Genomic DNA, 6,285 nt, shown 5'->3' with positions numbered 1-6,285 from the left:
AAAAATAAAATAAAATTGTATTGCATTGTAATTATAATGTACACTATAAAATTTATATAAATATAAAAATATAAGATTACATTTAACAGTGTTATTAAGTAATTATATATAAGCTGATACCAATAAATAAAAAAATCTTTAAGGGTGCATTCAAGTCATCATGAAAAGTTTGTATTAATGCGTAGGGAAGTCAGAATTATAACATCAGGTGTGTTCAAGTCATTTCATTGGAGCAAAATGGTGATGCACCTTTTTTACAAAAAAAAAAAAACAAATTCAGGAAGATTTTTAAACTCCACTTATTAAAAAAACGATAAAGAATGTGCATCAGTGCATTTTTGCTTTTATGTTTTTATTCTATTTATGAAAGTGATGTCAATTAAATTGCTATATATTCCATTGTAATTATACAATATTGCCCTATTTTGTACATGCAATGTAGATTTTTATAGAAAAAAATTGTTAATTTAAACAATTTTATTATTAATGGAGACGCTGCATCCATTGCATCCAACATGTTTATTCACTGACACGCCCACAACTAGGAAACTCTGGGCTTAAAGAATGTTCTGAGTTTTCTACTCATAATTGCGACTTTGTAATGCCTTTCGTGTGCGTTCAGCTCCTAAAGATGATCTTTCCAACATCATTTGACCACAACATAATATTGTCCAGTAACTAATATATTGTGAATCCTTAAGTATGTGGATTTGCCAGTTTAGGTTGAGGTATAGCCACATTTGCTTTACATTTACTTAAAAAAAAATCCTGCTAGTAAATTGAATATCTGTCAGGTATAAGCAGCAGGTGTCTAGTGGTCTGCAGAGTGAGCAGGCATTGGAGCAGAAGCGAGTTCAGCTGGAGTTGGACTGGGAGCGGCGTTGTGAGGAGGTGCATTCTGAGCACTACCTGAGGAGCGAGGAGCTCATCCAAAGCCTTACACAGGCCAGAGACCAGGTGAGTTGATACACAGTCAGACACTGTAAAATACAAACGTATTCTCTAAAATATTCAAAATAAAATAATTTCATGAAGAAAGAAATTTAAACCTAACCTGTAGTTTAGATTTAGCAAAAATGTATTTTATGACCTTTATTTTCTAATCAGTTAGTGTTTCCCACAAGCTTCTGGACTTGATCTTATTCATAAGGTTGTTCTGAATAAGGACGTAATGATTTTGGTATCTGCCCTAAGATTACTGCTGAGAGAGAAGGAACGAGAGTTACAGGAGATAGTGACTCTGCTGAAAAGTGTCACTGTAGAGCGAGATCAGGCATTACGTGGAACCAAACCAGCACTAACAGGAATTCAGGTTAGACCACACACAGCTTTCTCTGTTACACCATTCAGACTGATATTTAATACTGTGAAGGAACCCATTGCCATTTAGAATGTACTTCAGTAAAAAAACACAAGTGGTATGATGACAGCTAAAGATCTGCTGGGTATCTCATCCAACAGTTCTCTGGGTTTCATGCCAAAGTGTCTGAATAGTAGGAGTCACACAGCATATGAAGCGAATCATCTGACCCTAACTTGCCCCTGGAGGATTGTCTGTCTAGTTACTTAGAAAATGTAGCTTAAATTACTATTTAAATAAAACTGCAGACAGTGTCAACATCCACAGCATTTATTTCATCTAAGACCTGCTGCTTCCATTCGTTAAATAGAACTGTAGATGAAATCCACTAGGTGCAATGCTATTACAGCTATTCTGAAGTTATATGTCACATTTAGCTGTGACTTTCTTTAATTACTTTCCCTGTCAGCTGTTCGGTAGGTAATTTAGGATGAAACATTTACGAGACTTTAAATAGCATATCAGCAGAAGATGCTTGGCTACTCATAGTCTGACTGTAAAGTAAAACATATCTTAATAGCACACGTATTATTATGTTTGTGGTGTGTGTTCAGTCCTGTAATAGCTTGTTGACTGATTGAAAATTCAGATCCTTAAAAGATCAGCATGCCACAATCTCTTGCCTCCACCTAGTGGTTGCTAATTGGCTTATACCATAATTTTATTGTTTAATTACTTTGTTACATAACATAAAACTGTGTGAACTGCATCTGCAGATATCTGCAGTAGACAGCAGTAGTTTCCCATCAGAAGAGATCAGGAGACTCCAGCAGCAGAACAGCACTCTTAGAGCAGTGGTGGCTGAAATGAGGAAAGAGATGGAGAACCTGAGCCAGCAGATGCCTATAGCTCAAAGTCAGACCATAAATCCAGAGCCCAGCACTGCAGGTACAAGAGGTCTTAAAAGAAACTTAAAAGAATATTTTATTATTTCTGACATATTTTCAACACTTTCAGAAATTTCTACATTTGTCCCCCTACTTGTTGGGAAATAATGATCCCCAAGTGCCATTTTTAAAAGAATACTCTGGGTAATATAACTGTCTTCTACTTTGTAAAAGCAAGCATAAATCACAGGACAATAATGCACTTGCAAAAGAAGGCTCAGGAAATTTAACCTCCACCCTGTTGTATGACAGTGATTTGTCTATTTCAGGGACTACAGACTACAGTCAGACTCTGGAGAAAGAGATCCTGGAGCTTAAGGCCAAATGTCGTGATCTTGAGGAGCGGTTAGAGGAGTCTTCCAAGATAGTCAATACTGCCAGCATTCCTGCCCTTGCATTCCCTGTTTCCCCTGACAATGTGTACCTTCAAAACCACATTAGATTGGTTTTGTGAGACCATAGGTGAGACCACTTAATGAGACCATAGGTGATTTAAAATTATGAGCTCAAACCTTCATCAAACTTGTGTAATACTGTGGATTGGTGATATTAATAAAAGAAGTGTGTTTTCTGTGCCTCACTGGCGAAAAGATGAGGTGAGATAAGATTTTGGTGTTTGCAGGTGGGCTGCAAGTGGAGAAAGTAGCCAGTGCCACTGCTCTAAAGAAACAGGAAGTGAGGCTGGCTCATTTGGAGTCTGCTGTGGAACAGCTTACCCAGCAGGTAATGATTTTAGTCCCTTACCCAGGCATCTAATAATTAAAAGGCCATAATATGATGTAATTCTTGTTTAGATGGAAACAATTTTAACAGCTAACACACTCACACACCAGTTAGTGCAGAGCCAGTATACATGATGTGCAACTGTTACGGCTGGCTCATATACCGCAACATAAAAGAGGCAAACAACAAATTCTTCAAACAATAAACCAATTTATTTATAGGACAAGAAAAAATTGTTAAACAGTCAAAAGAAAACCGACGTCTAAGGGGGGAAAAACACGCGCGTGTGGTAACTAAAGGTGCAAATACTCTGACACTAACAATCAATAAAGGAAAGAAATATTAGGGGAAAAAATGTATAAGAGAGAGAAAAATTAAGAGAGACTTACGCTAAGGCGCACAGATATTTTATACTAACACCATCAGAGGTTTAATTACTAATGGAATGCACCTGTGGCCCAACTAACGTCTGCACTGTTTAGCAGAGCCAGCAGGGGGAAACAGGCAGGCGTAACAGCAACCCCTAGTTGATTTTTTTTGAATAAGTATGCTCTTCTGTGGCATTTCATGATGAGTTACAGGGAAAGTTGAATATATACTGTATATATGATTATATTTCTCCAGTGTCACTCAAAACACATGGAGAATGAGAGCTTACGTCTGGAGATGGAAAATCACAAGAGGGCAGCAGCAGCTGAAGAAGCGAGGCTTAAGCAAAGAGTGGCAGCTGCTGAGCTGGAGTTGAATGAAGTGAGACGGGAGGCTGAAGAGTACCAAAAAGGCAGTTTGCTCCACAACCTGGAGAGTGTTGCACTTGGCAACCAGGCAAGTTTTAAGTATATAGAATTTAACTTTAAACAATACTTTCTAGTAAATGCAAGTAAAGGCATGATCTTTCTGCCTTAAAGAGACGGATTGATTAATATAATTTCCTGTCTTTATTTAACTACAATATATATGTGGCCAGGTTTCAGCACTGAAGGTTGACCTTGCAAGCAGGAGAGAGCCCATTGTCCTTAATCAGGTACAAACAAATCAGGTACCTAACAGTATTTATGAGCAAAGCTAATAATATGTATTATATGTCATTACTGTGCCACTTACTGTACATATTACTGACATGAATTGTCTCTTATCAGAAGTATGTTTTATGCTTGCCTAAACAAGAATGGGTTACACTTTATTTTAAGCTGTCCTTGTTACAGTGTAATTATGCATTTAAGTACTGAGTAATATTAATTAACTACATGTACTTACTATATGGTTAGGGTTAGGATTTGGGTTTGGCTTAGGGTTACTTGCATGTAATTATGCATAATTAATTGTTATTATTATAGTAAGTACATGTAACATGTGTAACAAGGACACCTTAAAATAAAGTGTTACCCAAGAATGTATGTCCGGTATTCAAGAGTGAGATGGTAAAGCAGCTTCAGGAGGAGAACTTGTCCCTGAGACAACAGCTGCTGTTGCTGCAGAGTTCAGCCAGAGGAGGCGCTGTGGGTGATGTTGCTACGCTTCAGTCAAAGCTCAAACAGGCTGCACAATTGATCTCCAGCCTCAGTCAGGACAAACGGCAACTCATTGAAATGGGCAACAGGCTCCGGGCGCAGCTGATAGAAGCAGGACTGGATGGTTGGTATTGCTTTTAAAGCATAATAATTGGTTTCAGTAGTGTTTTCATCCAGAAGGAATTGGCAATATTCAATTTCCAAATGTTTTAAATTATATAAGGCTCAAGAGGGATATATAGAACTCTCTTCTGTTATTTTGTGAAAGGGCACATGGGGTTAACAGCCATAATTCACCACTCATTGTTATGCTGTTGCCCCATCACAATGGGCTGATCCATGTTTTTACCAAGGGATTAAAGAAGCCTTAGTTTGATTCTCAATAGAGAGCCCAATGCTTATTTGTCCCGGAAATTCTCCATGCTTTGTGTGTGTTGTCTTGATTCAAATTGGTTATACAACTCATTGAGAAGTCATTCATTGGCAAATCATTGCTGAATATCAACACATCCAAATATGTTTACTTGCTACATCCTCAGTTTGTTATGTCCTGTTCATTTACAGACAGAATTGGAATTAAAGTTATGGAAATTGTCTAAAATGGACATCAGGGATGCAAGCAATCACCTTTATGTGATATTTACCTTTTTTTCCCAAAATGTGCCCTCTAAAGCTTTTAAATAAGTTGTAAATAAAACTAAATGATTCTAATATGTTTTACAAGAAAATACTATTTCAATGTGTTATAATTCTATTCAATGTGTTTATTGTTGTTTCTTTGTAATTAATTGTGAAATTTACTAGCAATTTCTGAATGAAAATTGTTTCTACACCAAATTATTTTGTTTTTCTTAGTTCCACGGCACTCAAAGATCATTCTCAAACCAACTGATCCAGAGCACAGTCTGGTGGAAAAAGACCCCTCTCAGTCCGAGAATGGGGTTCAGTCAAAGAGCCGCCGCTTATATACACTGGAACAGCTACAGTACAAGCTAACCACTCAGGTGACTCCTGCATGAGAGAGACTTTGTTCAATCAAAGCATACTCTCTGTATTGATACTGAGAATATATTTCATCATACTAATCAGTTTGGCCTCTGTATATGTACTGATGTGGTATTTTAGACATAGCTTTTATGCAATGCTATTCTTTGTCAAGGCCACTGGAACATGGCAAAGGTCAGCGATCACTCTCTTGTCAGATGTATGAAAATACATGGTTGATTATGGTCACACTAGCATGAAATTTAAATACATTAATTTTGATTCTCATTCTAGGAGCTACAATATGCACAAAGAGATCAGAATAAAAAAATGGCAATTATAGTCTGTCCCCAATTCTCTGAGAGTGAGAGTTCAGACAAACACAGAACCGTAAACCCTTGGGAGCCTCCAATCAGAGTCCAGGTACTATGACATCTTCACCACCCCATAAATATATTTTATATATTATAACATATTATACATATACACTATTGTTTAGAAGTTTGTTTTTAAAGAAATTAAAGGAGACATATTATGCCCCTTTTTACAATATGTAATATAAGTCTCTGGTGTCCCCAGAATGTGTCTGTGAAGTTTCAGCTCAAAATACTCCACAGATCATTTATTATATCATTTTGAAAATGCCTATTTTGAGTGGAAGCAGAAACACGCTGTTTTTCGGGCCTATCTCTTTAAATGCAAATGAGCTGCTGCTCCCCGCCCCCTTTTCCAGAATAGAGCTAGGCCATTACAGCTTTTTTGTTCTGATTTACAGTTTTGGTTCTGATTATCATGTTTATCGCTCTGAAATCATGCGTTT

The 6,285-nt window shown here is 37.1% G+C and overlaps 1 pseudogene; it reads left to right on the top strand.

The window, feature by feature from the left end:
• Nucleotides 1-6,285, top strand: part of LOC107722203 (coiled-coil domain-containing protein 57-like) — a 23,317-nt pseudogene that overhangs the window by 13,288 nt on the left and 3,744 nt on the right.

The sequence above is a fragment of the Sinocyclocheilus rhinocerous genome, unplaced genomic scaffold, assembly GCF_001515625.1.
Source record: "Sinocyclocheilus rhinocerous isolate Xijiao unplaced genomic scaffold, SAMN03320098_v1.1 scaffold334, whole genome shotgun sequence".
NCBI classification, from domain to species: Eukaryota; Metazoa; Chordata; class Actinopteri; order Cypriniformes; family Cyprinidae; genus Sinocyclocheilus; species Sinocyclocheilus rhinocerous.
The sequence above is the reverse complement of the archived record's forward strand: the minus strand, read 5'-3'. Positions and strand labels throughout refer to the sequence as shown.